Raw genomic sequence first — 20,774 nt, 5'->3', positions numbered from 1 at the left:
ATCAATAGCCCAGTTTTTCCACATAGTTTATTCGATACGGTATTGATGCCATAGAACTTTTACTAACAATACCTATTTATTCTGATGTTCTTTTTCCTAACAAACTAAATTCGTTACTGGCTCCTCTAAATATGACAGATAACGTTCCGATGACAATCTTGAATAACGCAAATTTTATCTTCAGTTTATCTACTCAAGTCTATCCTAACTATCTTGTTTTCACTTAGTTCAACCAGTATAATGGGGTTCTACATTTCCATTCGTAGAAAGCTTCAAACGATACCCTTTTTATTTTGGACTGATAACTATTATTATAATCGAATTCTGCTAATGAAAAATATTTTTCCCAGCTACCTTGAATCTCGAGAATACAACACCGTAACATGTCTTCCAATACCTGTATTACCTGTTTTGATTATCGATCTACCTGCAGATGAAAATTTTGTACCGAAGTTAAGTTTAGTATCTAGGGCCTCGTGGAATTTACCTCAAAATCTTTAGGTGAAATTCAAGCCATGCTAAAAAATAATAGACAATGATACTCTATTTAATTTCACAATCTCTGATAAACATATTACTCAGCTAACTTTTCAAGCAAGTACTCTATTTTGATGGGTATAGAATGAGTCGTTTCGTTAATCTGTTAACAACAACCTAGATCTAGTCTTTCTTTCTCTATGTTGTAGGTGATCCAAATACAAAATTCATTGTGACTCATTCTTATTTTCATTCAGGAATCATAACAGACTTTAATAACCCAGACGAAACTTGATACTCGACTTTCATCTATTGACAACTAGACATTTAGCCACAAATTATGAAATTTCACGTTTCATACCCGACCACCAGTACATCTATTTCAAGACACAAAACATTTTTGTACTACCCGAATGAATAGAGTGCGTACTATTATGAGCCTATGATAATATGCCTTATTTTAATTCCAGATCATTCGGAATACACAACCTATTGCAAAAATACAACCTACCGTCGACACTGACACTGAACTCTATGAACTTATCATTCTGAATCTGTACTAATTACATTGACTTTTCCTAGAATATAATCAACTATCAGATCATAATCTTTCAATAACTCAAGCCATCACTGCTGTCTTAGGTTCAAATATTTTTGAATCATTAAAATTTTAGGCTTTTGTGATAAGTAAACATGTGACATTTCTCACCATACAAATAATGTCGCCAAATCTTTAGATCGAAAACAATCGTGGCCAGTTCTAGATCATGAGTCGGGTAATTCCTCTTGTGTGGCTTTAACTGTCGAGAAGCGTATGCTATAAATTTTTCGGCTTGTATCAACACACAACCTAATCCATTGAGTGACACATCATTGTAAACAACATATTCTTTTCCAGATTCAGGCTGAATCAATACTGGAGCTTCCGTCAACAGAGATTTAGGTAACCAAAACTTTGCTAGCACTTATCTGACCAAACAAACTCAAACTTTTTCTCTAAAATGTTACTTGTATTAATTCGTATGTCATCCACAGAAATCATGTGACCAAGAAATCTAATCAGTTTGAGCCAAAATTCACATTTACTAAATTTTGGTTACAATTGCTTATTATGCAAAATTTGTAAAACAATTCTTAAATGCTGAGTATGCTTGAATTTTATTTTAGAATAGATCAGTATATCATCAATAAATACAACCACAAATCTATTCAAATGAGGCTAAAAACCCGATTCATCAGATCCATTAAAGCAATAAGGGCATTGGTTAATCTGAACGACATCACTAGAAATTCATAATGACCATAACGAGTTCGGAAAGCAGTTTTTGGCACGTTGACATCTTTAACTCACAACTGATAAAAACCAGATCTGAGATCTATTTTTGAGAACATTGTCACAACTTTCAGCTGATTAAACAAATTGTTGATACGAAGCAAATGATATTTATTCTTTATTGTAATTTTATTCAACTGTAATTTTATACACTCGACTGTATAAAATCTCTGTCTGACAGCTCTTGCAATTGTGCTTTAAATTCTTTCAACTCACCTAGTGCCATTTGATACGATGCAATCAATACCAGTAGTAGTCCCAAGCATCAAATGGACCACAAATTCAACTTCACGTTCTAGAGGTAATCCTAGTAACTCTTTAAGGAACATGTCAGTAAACTCATTTACAATTAGTACTTGATCAAGCTTTGATTTTGGTTCCTAAGTATTAAGCATATAAGCTAGAAATGCCTCACAACCTTTACGAATCAATTTCTATTCTGAAATATCTGAAATAACTCTACTAATACTGTTTGATCTATCAGACTCAACTATAATCATTTCACCCATCTGACATATCATATCAATTCATTCTAGTCTATAGTTCACCATAGTATCATGTATCGTCAACCAATCCATTCTTAAAATGATATCAAATTCGTAGAAGGGTAACAACATTAAATCAGTAGGAAAGTCACAACCCTAAATTCTCAACGTATACTTATGACATATTAAGTTAACTATCACACTCTGACTTAGTGAATTTGTAACTTGAACAACAAACTCAGTTGACTCAATAAGTAAATTCTTATACGTTACTAATGCAGTGTAAATATATGAATGAGCTGACCCAAGGTCAATCAGTGCATACATAGTAATATCAAAGAGATAGACTGTACGAAAAATAACATCAGGCGTGATAGCTTTAGATCTAAGAACCGTGTCTTTGGTCCTACTACAATTAGCTCTAATATTACTTTTCTAACCAGGGCGTCTACCTTTCTAAGGCATAGACAACTGGTTAACACTCCGCTGATCAATGTTTCCTATTTTTCTCGGGCAATTTCTCATGAAGTGATCCACCGATTCACATTTGAAACATGCACCTAGCATGGTCCTGCATTCACTAGTATGAAATTTTCCACAATGCACATATACAGGTCTAGGGGCATTACAAACACTGCCAGCACTATCCACAGGCACAATTACTCGGATATATTTACTAAACTGTACAATTCCTTGCACATACTCTAATCGAAAATGTGCTCATATTGTAGTAAACATGTAACTATTTTCTATTTATTTAAATGATGAATTAATAAATAAAGTTAATTTCACATTTCACTATTATGTCTTTTGTATTTCTGTCTTTTATATTTTCCATGCATAGTGAAATTGTGACAAACAAATATTAGCTCATTGATTGTCTAAGTTCAAATTGAAGATAAGTGGCATTGTAAGAAAGTTTACATTACGAGAAAGAAAACTTACTTTAGTAGATAATCTAAATGAGTCCGTAATCCCATAAAAGAATCAAAGTGAGTATTTGATTCAAATAATGAGAAGGATTATTATGTCGTCTACAATTCCAATTGGGGAGACAGTCTTGGCTATCGGAGCAGTTGACTCCACGGGTGAAGACATAGATGTATTCATTTGTAACATCCTATTTTTTGGAAGTGACAGAATAATGGTTTCGGGGCCATAAATCTGACGTGTGAGTCCATAAATATTATTATTTAATATTTAAAAATATTATATAGTGTATTGATAAAATTTGATTTAATGATTTTTGGTTAAATGGTAGAGCAATTAGGTTCAAGTGGTATGACCTTAAAGTCAAGTAGTTTTAGAAAATGAGGTATTAGGACCTCGTTTCTATAAACTGAGCCAGAGCCGTAAATATTTTTATAAATATTTACAAAATATTATTAAGGTTGTAATAAAGTGTCGTTAAGAAATTTTAATAATTTGATAGTTAATTAAAGAAAAGGACTAAATTGTAAAAGGTGTAAAATGTAGTAAATATAACATTTTAGTGATTTAATAGCTTGATTATTAAATTAGAAAGGAAAAATGTAGTAAATAGTCCTTATTATTGACATTGGACTGCACTATGTATTCAAATTATAAAATATTATATGTTTTAATGGCAAAATGGTAAATTTTAAGAAATTAAAATAAAATTAAAAGAAGAAAAAGATATTTTTTCTTCATCTTTTCAATTCACCATGTTGAAACACCATGGCAAGAAGAACCAAGGTTCAGCCATGCTTCAATTTATACATGATAAGCCATTTTTCACCCTTTTATTTTAATTTTTATGTTTTTGAGATCGTTGCAATTAGGTTCAACTATCTCGTACCTTCGTTTTTGAAACTGTTAAAGATTTTGAATGTTTCCATTGATTAACCCTTGTGATTTTAGATGTTAAATGATGAATTTGTGGTATTAGTTGTTATTTATAAGTATTTTTTAAAATAATTTTTGATTAATTTAACGATTAGGGATTAAATTGTTGAAATAGTAAAAATACAAGGACTTGGTGTGAAATTGTTGTAAAATTGGGATGTAATGGAAGTTATGAACATTTTATTGGCTTGGTTTTTAATAAAATGGTTTATTTACATGATTAGGACATAGTGACTAAATTGAATAAAATGAAAAGTTTAGGGTAATTTTGTAAAAATGTCAAAAATGACTAAATTGTATAAAATGAATTTTTTATTGTTTAAATTAATAAATTGAATGAAATTATTAATTTAGATTAAGAACGAGTGGAAATCGAGGAAAATAAAAAATTACCAAATAGCCTCTAGACTTAGGCCTTTCTGCAGTTTAGTCAGGTAAGTTCATAACTTGATTAAATCAATTAGTTGTGGTTTTGATTGTACAATATCTAATTGTTTATATATGAATTGAGTTTATTGGCTTGAAGGAAATGATTAAGACCATAGTTGAAAGACACTATGGCACCATACCAGAAACGTGTAAGACCATGACTAAAAGACGTTTTGTCATCACAATTCTATCGAGTAAAACCATGACTGAAAGATGTTATGGCATCATGATTCTATTGAGTAAGACTGTGACTCAAAGACGTTATGGCATCACGATTCTATCAAATAAGACCATGATTGAAAGACGTTATGGCATCACGATCCTATTGAGTAAGACCATAGCTGAAAGACGCTATGGCATCATGAATCAAAGAAATAAGACCATAGTTGAAAGACATTATGGCAAGAAGATGAAAAAAAAGAATAAGACCATGGTTGAAAGACACTATGGCATCAAGACGAGAATAAATAAAACCATAGTTGAAAGACACCATGGCACAGTCCCATCGTTTGCTATTCAGGTAACACGTTTCAAGTGTGGTATGTATCGCAAATATGAATACAAGTTGAACGTTTGACTAGTATAGTCTGATAATGAATGTTAATGCCTTGGTGTAATTATATATTCTTGTTACGTCTAGAAATACATTGAATCGTGATGTTGTAGTGTGTTTAGAGAATTAAATGGTTACATGAGTAATTGCTTAATATTCAATGTTATTTCATTTGATTCAACTGGTATAATAAGGAAGGGATAAGTAAGTATTCAAATGACTTATGTCATGAATCTGTGAAAAGGAATGAAAAGGTAATGTTCAGTGAAAGTATGTTTATGTTCATGAAATTGATGATTTCAAACGATGTTGCTTATGTATATGACTTACCTTATGTTATTTCAAGTGATTTATGAGTTGATGCACTAACATGTGTTGTGGATAATGCTTAGGCTTGTGCCAAGATTATGATTGGATTTTATCATGCTTAACCTTAATGATATACATTGAAATAGTAACTGTCCAAATGGAAATATGCTTATATTCATGAAAATGTGGTATGAATCAAAAGATGTAATTTCTTATGAAATGGTTTATAATGTGGTTGATCCCAAAAGAGTTATGTATAAATGCACTAACTTGTGTATTGATGATGATGTTTAGGCTTGTATTAAACTTGTGATTATGGTTGGTGTTTATGCTTATGTCTTGTGTTCTGCAAATGAAATGGGTGAAAAAGGTAATGAAATGGTAAGTTTATAATTGAGATGTATTATGATGAAATAAAATGATTGATGGGTTAAAGGATTTACTTATATGTGAGAAATTTACTTATGCTATAGGTGAATTTACCAATTTTATGAGTAAACACACTAATTCGTGAATTGATAATGAAATTAAGCTTATGCTAAGTAAATGGAATAGAAAGTAAGTCAATGGAGTGGTAAATATGTAATGAAATAGTTCATCGTCTTAAGAAAAGGTTGATGATTATGTAGTACAACTTATAAGATCTTATTATGTTATGAATGGAAAGTATATTTGATGTTAGACCTACTCAATTCGAGTTGATGGTTATATAGTTTGATAAATTTTGTGGCATTGGTATAGCTTTATATTTTTCATATAAATTTCATATTTGAAATGGAACATTATGTTTAAATTTTATACGAGCTTACTAAGCATTCATTGCTTAAGTAGTTATCTTTCTCTTACTTTACAGATTATCAGAAGCTTGATCGGTTTGGAAGCTCATCGGAGATCTATCACACTATATAGAAATTATATCGGTAGTATTGATATGTTGGTTAAGGTTATAATGGCATGTATAGGTGGGCTTATGGTTGATGCTTAGTTGAATGTTAATTGATGAGTTTGGTATGTATATGTCATTTTGGTTGATGTAACCTTGGTACTTTTGGTGCCTTATTAATGTGTGTTATTTTGACAATGTGTTAATGCATGTTTGAATGACCAAAATGGTATGTGATAAATTGACTTCAACATGGTCAAGTTATGGTATTGTTTGGAAAGGTTTTGAATTAGATGTGCATGATTGAAATATGGTATATATATGTTGGTTGTTTGGTACCATTTGGAAATGGTTGGTTTGTGTCACTTATGTGATTTTTGATGCATATGAGTAATGGTCCAAATGGTAAGTTTATATTGACATGGTTTAGGTCAAATAATGTAAGTTTTGAAATGGTAGCAATGTGATTAAATATGCATATGCTTAGACATGTTTGATGATTGTGTTTGAGGTGCGTATATGGCATATTGATTGGATGAATAAATAGCCTTTTGAATTGGTCATATTATGCATGATTGGGGCATGATTTAAGGTCTTGGTTATATGTGCAAATGGCTTGTAGATAAATGCTTTAATTGGGTGAAAGAAATGGCTTGATTTTGGCCTATTTCTTATCCTTATGGCCTAAGACACGGGCGTGTGTCTCAGCCGTGTGTGAGACACAGCCATGTGACACGACCATGTGCCCCCTATAGGTTTTAAACGTTGCATTTTGAGTGTTACACGGCTTGACACACGGGTGTATGGCTTGACCGTTTGGTCCAAGTCAGAGAGTTACACGCACTGGGACTTGGCCGTGTGTCCCTATTTTGAATGTTACACGACTTGAGACAGGGGCATGTGTCTCAGTCGTGTGAGTCACACGACCTGGCCACACGGCCGTGTGACCCCTGCCACGTGAATTTTTCCAAATTTTTCCTTAAGGTTTCATATGTTTTTGATTTAGTCCCGAGTTATTTTTAAAGTGATTCTGAAGCCTCTAGGGCTCGAATAAGGGACAATATGCATGTGTTTGAATGGATTATGCTATGATTTATGAAATGTGTAGAAATGTTTGATAATTATTGGAAAGATGCTTTTAGACATAATTGCAATTACTAGAGCCTAATTGTATATGTCCAGTTGATCAATCAACTAGCTAAACAAAAACTCGATCGAACTGCATTTGAATCAAAAAAAATTCAATCACTTTGGAAATAATTTAATTGAGTCGATTTATTCGATTTGGAATTAAATTAGGTGGTCGTGAGAATTGTTCAACTAGAGAATTTGATTAAATTTTTTTTTTGAAAAATTAATTTGGAAAATCTAAGTGATTTTTGGAAAAATTAATTTTGATCAAGTAAAATTAAATTAATCAAATTAATTAAAATTAATATGATATTTTTGGAAATTAATTTTCTAGTCAGACAATTGGTCGAATGGGTAATAGAACTTGAAAATTGGACTTAAGATCGTAAATTGGGCCTAGAAGCCCAAAATCGAGATGAAGACCCAAAAACTGGTCAAACCAAGCCCGATATGTGAAACTGAGCTGATTGTCCAACCAGTGTCTAAACTGGATCGGTCAGGTCATCACTGACCCGAATCGAACCAACAGTAACCGAACCGCCTCGGGGTGTCATAAAGGTGTCGCACCTGCATCACCAGACATAGCGGTGCCGACGGTTGCGACTGCGATGTTCCGGTGGCCGGTAGTGGTTGGTCTTTGGTGGTTGAGTAGTGGAAGAGTTACACTCTTACTCCGACCCTACTAGATAATTTTATTTCAGATTAACTATTCCAAAAATAGTATTATTTTAATAGTTTAATATTAGATTTAATTTAATACTTATCTTAATAGTATTTTATTAATTTAATATTAAAGTGATTATCTTAATATTAAATTTAATTTAGATAAACATTCTATTATTTTTATAATATTTATTTTTAAGTTTAATCATAGTTGAACTCTCCTTATATAAAAAGAGCCTTAGGTAATTATTTTACACAAACTTGAATTTAAAAGAAAGTTGTAGAAAGAAAATTCTCTGAAGAGATTATTTCAAAAAAAATTTAGATATATTTTTTTGATTTACAACTTGACCCAAAAGTTTAAAGAAATTACAAAATGACTCCACTTGTAATTTTTGTGAAATAAATTTCTGATTCGAAGTGAGCCCACACTCAGTAGATGTGAGCTTGAGGATAGCGGAGAAGACTACTTGGTTGAAGTGCTTATCCTAGACGAATCGAAAAGGTACAATTTTGATTAAGTGTTTATTATTTTAGATATCACAACCAAGATCTTGTTTTTGAAAATTTTTAAAACTCTGATTTTTTCCTAAATTTATTTTCCGCTGCATTTTCTTAACCCATTTTTTCAATAATTGGTATCAGAGCCAGGTTGTGTTTTATCTATAAGTATAAATAGATAATCAAAATAAATTTCTCTTCTTCTTGAATGATTTGATTACATAGAAAGTGAAATTCTTTAGATTTTATACATGTTTTGAGTTATATATGGGCATGGATGCGATATTATATATTTGTTATATAATTGTTTTTGATTGCCGAGGTTGTGGTTCTTAGGAAATAGACTATAGACTATCATCTCCACATAGGGCTTTTTTTTGAAAATTTCATAGAATTATTTTGAGTCAGAAACAGACATAGGGCTTAAATGTATTTTTTCCAAAATTGGTCCATGATGAGGAAAAGATGCAATGGCGGTTAAAAACTCAAGGAATGCCTTGTGGCGAAAAATTATGTAATTTTATTTTCTAGAAATAGAACCATGGAAACATTGGCTGACAAATTTATTTTAATTACTTACCTCATTATATATTTATTTTATAATTGTTTATAATATTTATATTATATAGTATAAGTTTCGAGCCAGCTCCTACCATGGCCACACCTTAAGGTAAACTTTGTCATGTGGGTTTATTAGATGAGATTTCCTATTAAGGACAACTAGTCATGCATGACTTTTAGAGAGATTGTCCCAAGATGACTCACAAATGAGAACATCTTTATGATAGGTGTTGAGTCAATGGTTATACACTCAAGATCATCTCAACAGAAACCCGGTACTCTGTTCAAAGAATATATGCTTAAGCTTATGGGATTCTTTGCGGAAGTAGAGGACAATGGGGCTGAACTAGAACACTTAAATTGAAATAGTGTTTAAATCCTTAACCAATGAGTTTCCTAGTTTTAGGGCCGCTTCCAACTTGGGGAACAAGGCACTTACCTTGATTCAACTCATGAAGGAATTACAATTCTATGAGTTGATTTTGAATGGTGGTAAGTCAATTCAGGAGAAACCTGAAGTAAACTTAGCTGTGAGTCGCTCATCCTCTAAGGGGAAGCAAAAAGCTAAGGGAAAGAAGAAACCGGCTAAATCTTCGGTTCTACCTCGTGTGGATAGGAAGAAGGCGAAAAAGTCAAAAGATCCTAAAAAGATCAAATGTTTTTTTTACAACAAGAAAGTGCATTTCAAATCATACTACAAGGAGTATTTGCATTACCTAACCAAAAAGGACAAAGGTATAGAACTCTATGTGGTTGAAGCTTGCTTAGTGGAAGAATTAACTAAAAACTGGGTTATTGATTCTAGAGCCACTAAGCATGTGTGAGTTTCTTTGCAAGGGTTCAGCGAAACGAGAAGTTTGCGTGATAGAAGCCTCTCATTGCAGACCGGAAATGGGAGCTATGTTTCAGCCAAAGCAATGGGAGAAGTTATTTTACACTTTGATAATTTTAGGAAGATTGTTTTAAAGAATGTGTTTTATGTACCTCATTTTAAGATGAATTTAATTTTTGTAGCATGTTTATTTATGACAGTTATATCGTGACATTCAATAAAGGGATTGCTATTCACAGAAATCGTTCTTTAATCTATAATGGATGGATGGATGAAAAGCAATCTCTAATTTATTAAACCAAATAACTACTTGATGCTTCAAACTAAAATAGTGAATAAAAAACTTAAAACTTCTCACTCTAATGAGGGGTACCTATGGTACTTAAGACTTGGTCATATTAACCAAGAAAGAATGACTAGACTCAAGAAAGATGGTCCCTTAAGTATGCTTAACGAAATTAGTCTTCCAAAATGTGAATCTTGCTTGGAAGGTAAAATGACTAAGAGATCTTTTAGTGCGAAAGGTAAAAGGGCCAACCAAACTTTAGACCTTGTGCACACTAATGTATGTAATCCCATTAGCATCAATGCCTGAGGAAGTTATGATTATTACATGGCTTTTATCGACGACTATTCTATATATTGATATGTGTATCTAATGCACTGAAAAAGTGAAACAGTTGATAAATTTTGGGAGTTTCATGCGAAAGTGGAAAAACAGTTAGGTTTATCCATAAAGAATCTTCGATCTGACCGAGGTGGGCAATACTTGTCTGATGAGTTCTTCGGATACCTCATAGAGAATGAGATTTTATCCCAGTTGACTGTGCCGGACACTCTACAGTAAAATGACATAGCTAAGAGAAGGAATAGAATCTTAAGGAAACCTACTTTCCTCAAGAAAAGCTACATGGATAACTTTAAGCCTTGGAGTAAAGTGGTACTCGAGGAACTTTCGAGAGTGGTAAAACAGTCACCAAGTTCAATTCTTGAGAAAGTTGTAGAAAGACCTGCAAACGATCAACAATATAGGGGAATCCATCGTAGTGGGAGAGTTTCTAAGAAACCAAACTTCTTTATCTGTGATGTTAGTATTTATAATATGGAAGCCAATCATGAGGATGATGATCCACTCACTTATGAGGAAGTTATGTAGGACATTGATTCCAAGCTTTAGAAGCAACCCATAGATGTCAAGATGGATTCTATGACATCCAATAAGATGTGGGAACTTGTACACTTATCGGTTAGGATTAAGCCCATCGGGTGTAAGTGGATCTACAAGAAGAAGAGATATGCAGAATGGAAAGTGGAAACACACAAAGCTAGACTTGTAGGGAAAGGCTACATGCAGAAAGAAGGCATCGATTACGATGAGACCTTCTCTCCTGAAGCCATGCTCAAGTCTACCCACATGCTCTTATCCATTGCCACTGTTCTTGATTATGAGATCTAGCAAATGGAGTCAAGACAGTATTCTTGGCTGGCTATCTTTATGAGACCATTTACGTGGCTCGACCTACTGACTATGTTGTCAAAGGAAATGAGTAAAAAGTTTGCAAACTGCTAAGATCCATTTATTGACTTAAGCAGGCGTCCCACTCATGGAATAAAAGATCTGATCAGATGATCAAGACTTTTGGATTTTAGTAAAACACTGATGAACCTTGTGTTTATAAGTGTATAAAGGACAAAAAGTGGTATTCCTCGTTCTGTATGTCGATGATATTCTTTTTATTAGAAACGATGTAGGAGAATTCTCATCGGTTAAACTATGGTTAGCTCAATAGTTTAACATGAAGGACTTGGGTGAAGCTAGTTATATTATTGGAATTCAAATCCTTAGGGATCAAAAGAATAAAATGATAGGTCTATCTCATGCTTCATACATCGAGAAGGTACTAGAATGTTTTGCAATGACCAATGTGAAGCTAGGCTATAATAGCCCAGTATAGGCCCTAGTCGGATAGTGGTTTTGGGAGCACAAATCCAAGTCAAAAAAATATTTTAATATTATTCTTAGTGTCTATAGCATGTTAATTTATATGTGTGAAAAGTTTGTGTGAAAACTTTATCGTTTGTGTGCTTGATTTTATAAAAAGATTGAATCGCGTAAAATGTAAAAGTGGCTAGCTATTTGTTAAGGTGCTACATGGTCATAGCTTTTATAATGTGGGGTTCTTATGATGTAATTTAACCATTAGAAATATGCATGGACAAGTTTGGACAACCATTATATAGTTTATAATTAAATACTTAAGGTTAAAATAGTAAAAGTAAATTAAGATGTAATAAAATAAAACATGATAATGGATGATTCATTCATCTTTGTTGCCGAAACTTTAAAAGAAAAAGAAAGAAAAGAAGCAAGCTAGGTTCGGTCATTGCTATCTTTGATTAAGGTATGTTAGTTGATCAGTTTTTGATAATTTTTACATTTTTTAGATCGTTGCTTTGTGTTTTCGCAAGCCCATGCTTTAATTTTCAGAATTGATGATGAATTTGAGATTTTCCATTGGTGATAGCTTTATGATTTCTGTGTTTGATGATGAAAAATAAATATATGTTGTAGGCATGCACTAACTTGTGTAAGACCACATCGGGACGTTGGAATCGATTTGAGATTTACATGTAAGACCATGTCTGGGACATTGGTATCGTATAAGATTTCGTGTAAGACCCTGTCTGGGACAGTGGCATCGATATTGGATTACATGTAAGACCTCGTATGGGGCGTAGACATTGTACGAAGTTTTTGAACCATCTAAGTATCCTTATTGATTTCGAATGGTTTAGCGGGCAATTTTGAGATAAGATCAAATGTGAAATCGGGATAAATAGTTCGAGAACGTGTGGAATTATGTGTTCATGGAAATAAGGTAAGTATAGAATTTTAGATGATGATATAATTATGCATGATAAAATGGGTTTTTTTATGTGTATATGAGATAGTCTATATTCAACTAAGTTGAATTTATAATGCAACTGTTCAATTACTGATTTGTTTGCTTATGACTTACTAAGCTATCCAAGCTTACTGTGTGTTTTGTACATTCGTTGTTTTATAGATTTTGGAAGCTAATTACGAGCTCGGGACCATCAAGGATCATCGTCACACTATCGACTATCTTTTGATATTATTGAAGTTTGAATCTTTGAACATGTGGCATGTATAGGGTAGTTTTAATGTGTTTGTATTTTTGAATTTGTGTATACATAGCCATGTGAAAATGGCTTAAGTTGATGTTAATGCTTGTGTGCATATGCTTTGAACTTATTTGGGAGTGTGTTTTATGGTTTATTTCATGTGATATATGGACCTATAAATCGTTTGAGTTAATGTCATTGCATTTGATGAATGTGTTTTCGGTTGTGGATTAGTTGAATGAGTTAAGTTATGAATATATTGTTACTTGTGTAATTGAATTTGTTGGTGTGGATTTGGAGACAAGAATGATCATGATTTGTTGGTCATATAGTCAAGTATAACATGTTTAGTTATTATGACTATTTGGTTATGAAATTGATATAAATTTCTTTTTTATATAATTATCTTACTAGCCGAATAGATGAAAATCAAATTGTCTTTTGTAAATGACATTTTGGGTTGATGCATAGTATATGAAATTTAACATGTTTGATTCGGCATTGATATGGAGAAAATGACTAATGTTAGTCAAGTGAGTGGTGCATGAATTAGCTATAGAGACAATTGAAATTCGGCTATATGGTAATGCATGATTATGGTTATATTATTTTGTCTATTAAGCCATGTAGGGTAGTTTGATTTAGATTGATATACTAATGTGCATAACCAGTGAATTGGTATAATTATTAATTAGTAATTGGAATAGGATAGTATTAATGTGGTATTTTGAAATGGCTTTTGTTTTTAACGTAAGGTGTGCATAATAGATTAACATTAAAGGGATGTTAGGCTATGCTGTGATGTTACAATGTCGCATATGTGAAGGCATATTGAGTGGTGTAATATGATTTAATTAGTTTTAATATGCACATGTGCAGAAATTATAATCATATAGGCTTGTATGTACTTGTAAAATTTTGCTCAATTTACCGTTTGGCATAGTTCAACTTAAACTAATATGTACATGTACAAAGCTTATAAATAAATTATATTGGTATGAGTTAATGTTATGAAGTGATATGGTTAGTTGTGGTTTAAACATGCACAAGTGGGTAAGTTTTATATAACGGATGTATTGTTGTAAGTTGAGTGTATGAAAGTGACATATGATTGATGTTTATTTAAGTGTCCAAATGCTTTACTATATAGTCATAAGTTTTGCCATGGAATTTTAATGTATATGTAATTTGTTATGATATTTTATAATAAGTAAAATATGTTTAGTTAGTTTGATTAAACATTTGAGGTGGATTGGTTTTATGATTTATATTTTTCAAATCTAGTATAAATTATTCATGAACATCTGAGTTTAGTAATGTTACAAATGTATAGTTATTCATTGGTGCATTAAAGGTGATAAATGTTTATGCTGAATTGTGTCTTATTCAGTAATGTTTCGTAACCCTAATCTGGCGACAGTTACGGGTTAGGGGTGTTACATTGGTGTTTAGTTAACTGGATTAGGTTTTTATCTTTCTTTAGATGATTTCCCTAAGACAACAGAAGAAAGAGAGCATATGAGTAAGGTCCCATATGCTTCGACAGTTGGAAGCCTTATGTATGCGATGTTTTGCACTTGTCTAGATATTTTTTTCGCATTGGGAATGATTAGTTGATATCAAGCGAATCCAAATCTTAAGAATTGGCAAGCTATAAAGCATATATTAAGGTATCTTAAAAGAACCAGAGGTTATATGCTTATTTATTCTGGGTAGAACCTTACTACTGTTGGATACATAGACTCAAACTTCCAAGCATGTAAAGATTCGAGGAAATCAACGTCAGGAAATGTATTCATTCTAGGACGTGGAGCCATATTATGAAGAAGTGTAAAATAAGCTTGCACTGTTGACTCTACTATGGAGGTTGAAAATGTGACTAATTTTGAGGCAACGAAAGAATCAATATGACTTTGAAATTTCTTAATCCATCTTGAAGTCATTCCTGGTATGGAATAAGCTATAACACTGTATTGTGATAACAATGCTGTAATAGCTAATACCAAGGAAATGATATGTCACAAGAGGACGAAACACATTGATTAGAAGTATCACTTCATATGAGAGGTAGTAGCCGAAGGAATTGTAGATGTGACGAAAGTAACTTCTGAAGATAACATTGCGGATCCATTAACTAAGACTCTTGTAACTAGGAGTTTTATCAAACACGTTGAGGATTTGGGAATGCGAAGCATGACACATTTATTTTACAAAAGACAAGTGGGAGATTGTTGGGAAATGTGCCCATATTATAATAAACATGTAACAGTTTTCTATTTATTTGAACGATGAATAAATAAATAAAATTAATTTCATATTTTACTATTATGTCTTTTGTATTTTTGTCTTTTATATTTTGCATGCATAGCTAAAATGTGAGAAGCAAATATTAGCTCATTGATTGTCTAAGTTCAAACTGAAGATAAGTGGCATTGTAAGAACATTTACATTGCGAGAAAGACAACTTACTTCAGTAGATAATCTAAATGAGTTCGTAATCTCGTAAAAAATTTAAGTGAGCATTTGATTCAAATCCTGAGAAGGATTTTTAGCTCTTCTACAATTCTAATTGAGGAGATGCCTAGTCTTGGCTATCGGAGTAGTTGACTCCATAGGTGAAGACATAGATGTCTTCATTAGTAGAATGATACATTGGACTGGACCCAAGATAAATTAATTCTGAATCCATATGTGAATTAATTCACTTGTGACATTCATGGTGTGATTTACGTAAATCCCGAGTTAGTCATTGACCATGAGGATGCAACTCATGTGATTTGATATAAGTGGAAGGTTATGCTCTAAAGATGATCGAGCCCATAGCCGGTATGTTAGGTACATGACTTGTGTATGGGATGGCTTTACTAGCAACAGTGGAATTCATAGCTCAATTAAAGAGTTAATAATATTGTCTCGTGGCATTGTGTGGAATGATAAATATGGAACGTGGTCACTGGTCATTGGTTCTCAAACGAGCAATTTATCACAATCATTTGTTAACATTAATCATTAAGAAGACACAATGGTGACAATGAGATAAAATAAGATTGTATTGAGTGGACGGATTTAATTTAAAGGAATCAAGGATATCATATGAGAGTAATACACACATGACGAGGTCATTGGACAAAACAGTTGGATGAATTGTTTTCGTATATAGTATACAATAAGGAGTTTTAAATTATGGTACTTCTTGTGGACTGACATTGCGAATTATCGGAACGACGCTTCTGGACATAATTGCAATTACTAGAGCCTAATTGTATATGCCCGATTGATTTATCCGTTAGCTCAACAAAAAATCGATTGAATTGCATTTGAATTAGAAGAAAATTCAACGACTTTGGAAATAATTTAATTGAGTCAATTTATTTGATGTGGAATTAAATTAGGTGGTTGTGAGAATTGTTCAACTAGAGAATTTGATTAAAGAAATTTCTTGAAAATTTAATTTGGAAAATATAAGTGATTTTTGGAAAAATTACTTTTGGTCAAGTAAAATTAAATTAATAAAATTAATTTTTTGGAAATCAATTTTCAAGTCAGATAATTGACCTAATGGGTAATTGAACTTGAAAGTTGGACTTGAGATCGTAAATTGGGCCTGGGAGTCCAAAACCAAGATCAAAACCCAAAAACTGGTCGAACAGGGCCCGATATGTAACACCCCTTACCAGTGTCGGAAGCTAGACTAGGATACGAGGCATTGCCGGTCTTAAACATAAGTAACCATACAAAATCGGGCCATAAAATTTCATTTTGTTTAAATCTATCTATACACATGCATATCGTCCCTTATAAGGGCCTACGGGGCCCTAAACATACATTGGAAGTGGTTCGGGACTAAACTGGAAACTTTGAAACACTAATAAAATTTTCATGTTTTGGAGGGTCACATGCCTGTGTGCTAGGTCATGTCCTCCACACGGCTGAGATACACGGTCGTGTCTCTACCCGTGTGGCTGAGAAATTGGTTATTTTTCCCAACCATTTGTTACCCTCATTTGCACATACTTAAACATAACTTCAAAGGTACATTTCATGGCATAAATAAGCTACTAATACATAAATAATAATTCAACTTTAGATTTGTCATTTAAAACCAATAAACTTAGTCACACTTAGTCACATTCAATATGCATCATCAACAACTCTTATACGTGCATAATTATATCTAACTAACATAACTTACCATTAAGCAAAACTTAGCCATTGGGCATCAAGGCTTCTAGCACATACAACCATTAGGAATTTAGGCCATACCCACAACTCATCATGTATCATGCAAACACAACTCACATCACAAGACATTGGTATATAATTATATATATATATATATATATATATATAGGCTTGCAACCAATTAGCCAATATAAGCCAAGTTACATGGCTACACATAAATCAAACCTTTAACCATTACAAGTCAAAACATTTGGCCAAAACATAATAACTCATACACAAAATGACTGAGTCCCTATACATGCCATAAACTTAAAATGCTTGAATACATTGATACTGATCAATAGCTTGATAGTGTGATAGAATCTCCGACAATTTCCAACCCGAGCTAGTATCTGTGACACTATAGGAAAAAGAAAGAAAGGGGGTAAGCTATATAGCTTAGTAAGTTGGTATGTAAATAATATGCAATCTGTTAACATGCTTTTACCAATCCTCACAGTATGTTCTCAAGATAATACAATCATAAATGCACATAGTTCCACTATTAACTCATATACATATCAAGCTGTCTACTCGAGTCATAGTCATTAAATTATTTATATCTTGCTCTACGAAACTCCAAATTAAGGTCTGCTTGATTTTTTTGAAACTAGACTCACATATATTCTTACCATAAAATTTTCATAATTTTTGGTTTAACCAATAAGTACAGTTAATTCTTTAAAGTCGTCTCTGTTCTGCTGTCTGATAGTTCCGACCCTTCTTCACTAAAAATTAATTATCTCTTAATACGAGACTCAGATGATGTTACCATTTATTTATGTTGAAAATAGACTCATTAATATTTAATTTCATGTCTTATTCAACCTCTAATGCGATTGCCACAATTTTTGGTGATTTTTCAAAGTTATACAATTGCTGCTATCCAAAACTATTTTATTGCAAATTTTACTCTTTCATGATTTCCTTATTTTAATTTGCATTTCTTTACTTTCCACGCTTATTCCATATACGTGACACACAAGTCAGAAACTTATCATTCAACCATGGTCACAAGCTAGTGCATATAATCAAAGCCTTTTTCGAATTGATCACTTGATAAGTCATTTCATAATAAATTTTATAATTTAACCTTACCACTCTTTCAAGAGCACTAGCATATTTTCACTTAAATACTTACCATTTCAACCAATAACCTGACATTTGCTTAAGCATCAAGCAACAACACTGGTTAGTATACTTGCACATATTTCTTATAAATTCAACATTGATAAACTTATTTTCTCAACATGTCACACTTGAGTTTATTACTCGTCTCAACATACATAATTTCTTTTTCAAATACAATATAATCAATAAATACACTTCCTTCAGATCAAAATCAATAATAATCTATAAATCTTTTAATTCAATCACATAAGTCTCTTACCATTTCTTACTGAATCGAAGAATGGCTTACAGATATGAGTACATCGTTCTTTTTGTGTCATAGTCCAACTATAGTCTTACACATGCATTGCCATGGCCCTGCCATGGTCTTACATTCGTAGTGCCATAACCTAGTTATGGTCTTATCATCAGAATGCCATGGCCCAGCTATGGTATTACATATAAACATTGCCATGGTCTAACCATGGTCTTACGTTCATAGTGCCATAAACCAGTTATGGTCTTATCTGTCAATTCATCCTTTGCCATAGAACAATTGTATTCAATCTCTCGTTCAATCCAAACTGAGTATTAAATTCGACAATATATTTCCAATAATAATTTAATTTCAATAATGGAACACACATATATATAATATCCATCACCAAATAACATTCACTTTAATCAAAATTATACAGAATATAGTTCATACGAACTTACCTCGGTAGCATAATCGGTGAAAAAGACTTATTCATCATATTCTTTGTTTTTCCCCCGTTCTAAGTCCGAATCTCGTCTTCCTTGATCTATAACAACAAATTAGACTTATTTATTCATCATGCTACTCAAATTAACTCAATTTCACATTTTTGGTAAAATTACATTTTTACCCTTAAACTTTATCATATTTACACTTTTGCCCCTAGGCTCGTAAAATGAAATTCATTAAATTTCTTTACTACCCATGCCTAATCAAACCTTTTTCATGCTTATAGCAGCCCACATATTTCAATTATTCACTCTTTTACCACACAATTTATCACATTTATTAATTTAGTCTTAAATAGACATTTTTATCAAAAATCACTTTACCAATGTTGTTTATCTAACAACAAGGATGCATTTCCTATTAGCAATTATCAAAATAAACATATATTCATCAATGGAAAAATTTTCAAACTTTAACAGTTTTGAAAACAAAGGTACGGAATAGCTAAATCGAGTAACCACGACTCTAAAAACGTAGAAATCATTAAAAACGAGACAAAAACCGTACCTAGATGGGCCATAGAAGCTTGGCCGAATGTTTGCTCATCCATAGCTGCCCATTTTCTTCATAAGCGGTTGCAGAAGAAAGAAAAAAAAGATGATAGCTTTTAAATTTTGTCTTATTATACCTTTATTAACTTAATTACCAATTTGCCATTTTATTTTCAAACTAATTTCAAAAATACCAAACAAATATCTTCCACTAACTTATTAACGGGCTAATTATCACATAAGGACTTCCACTAAAAATTCTATAGTTATTTAATACCTCTAGCTTTTAGAACTCAAGTTTTACACTTATTATGATTTAGTCCTTTTGACTAAATTGAGTGCCTAAACATCAAAATTTTCGTGCAAATTTTCATAGAATAATTCTGTAAAATTATAGACCATAAAAATATAATAAAAATAAAATTTTCCTCGTCAGATTTGTGGTCTTGAAACAACTGTTCCAACTAGACCCAAAATCGGGCTGTTACACGATATGTGAAACTGGGCCGATGGTTCAATCCGTGTTTGGATTGGACTGGTTGGGTCGTCATTGACCCGGACCGAACAGGTAGTAACCAAATTGGCTCAGAGTGCCGTAAAGGTGTTGCACCTGCATCACTAGAGACGGTGGTACCGGCGGTTGCGACCGCGACGTTTCGGTGGTCATCGATGGTTGAGCAGTGGAAGAGTTACGCACCTACTTTGACTCTACCAAAGAATTTGATTTTAGATTAATTATTTCGAAAATAATATTATTTTAATCATTTAATATTAAATTAAATTAAATACTTATCTTAATTGTCGAAACCATTTTTTAAATTTGAAAAAAAAACGGGGATCGACTTTGAAAATGAAAATGGGAGTCGCCACCGATCTTTTATTGAGGTGTGATCGGTTCACCATTTAAAAATATTTTTAGGTCTGCGAATTTTGAGGAAACAGGATTGGGGACCGGTTACGCACGAGGAAGGGTTAGCACACTCGTAGCGCACAAAATTCGTACCAAATTGATT

The 20,774-nt window shown here is 32.5% G+C and overlaps 1 long non-coding RNA gene across 1 annotated transcript; it reads right to left on the bottom strand.

Annotated features, from left to right (window-relative positions):
* Positions 1-17,533: 17,533 nt before the first annotated feature.
* LOC105785366 (uncharacterized) lies at positions 17,534-19,845 on the bottom strand. The gene is made up of 3 exons (XR_001130935.2): positions 19,778-19,845; positions 19,222-19,307; positions 17,534-17,752 (listed from the first exon to the last, which is right to left on the bottom strand). It is a non-coding gene; the product is annotated as an uncharacterized LOC105785366 (long non-coding RNA).
* Between the last annotated feature and the right edge of the window lie 929 nt (positions 19,846-20,774).

Source organism: Gossypium raimondii, chromosome 13 (genome assembly GCF_025698545.1).
Source record: "Gossypium raimondii isolate GPD5lz chromosome 13, ASM2569854v1, whole genome shotgun sequence".
Taxonomy (NCBI): Eukaryota; Viridiplantae; Streptophyta; class Magnoliopsida; order Malvales; family Malvaceae; genus Gossypium; species Gossypium raimondii.
The sequence above is the reverse complement of the archived record's forward strand: the minus strand, read 5'-3'. Positions and strand labels throughout refer to the sequence as shown.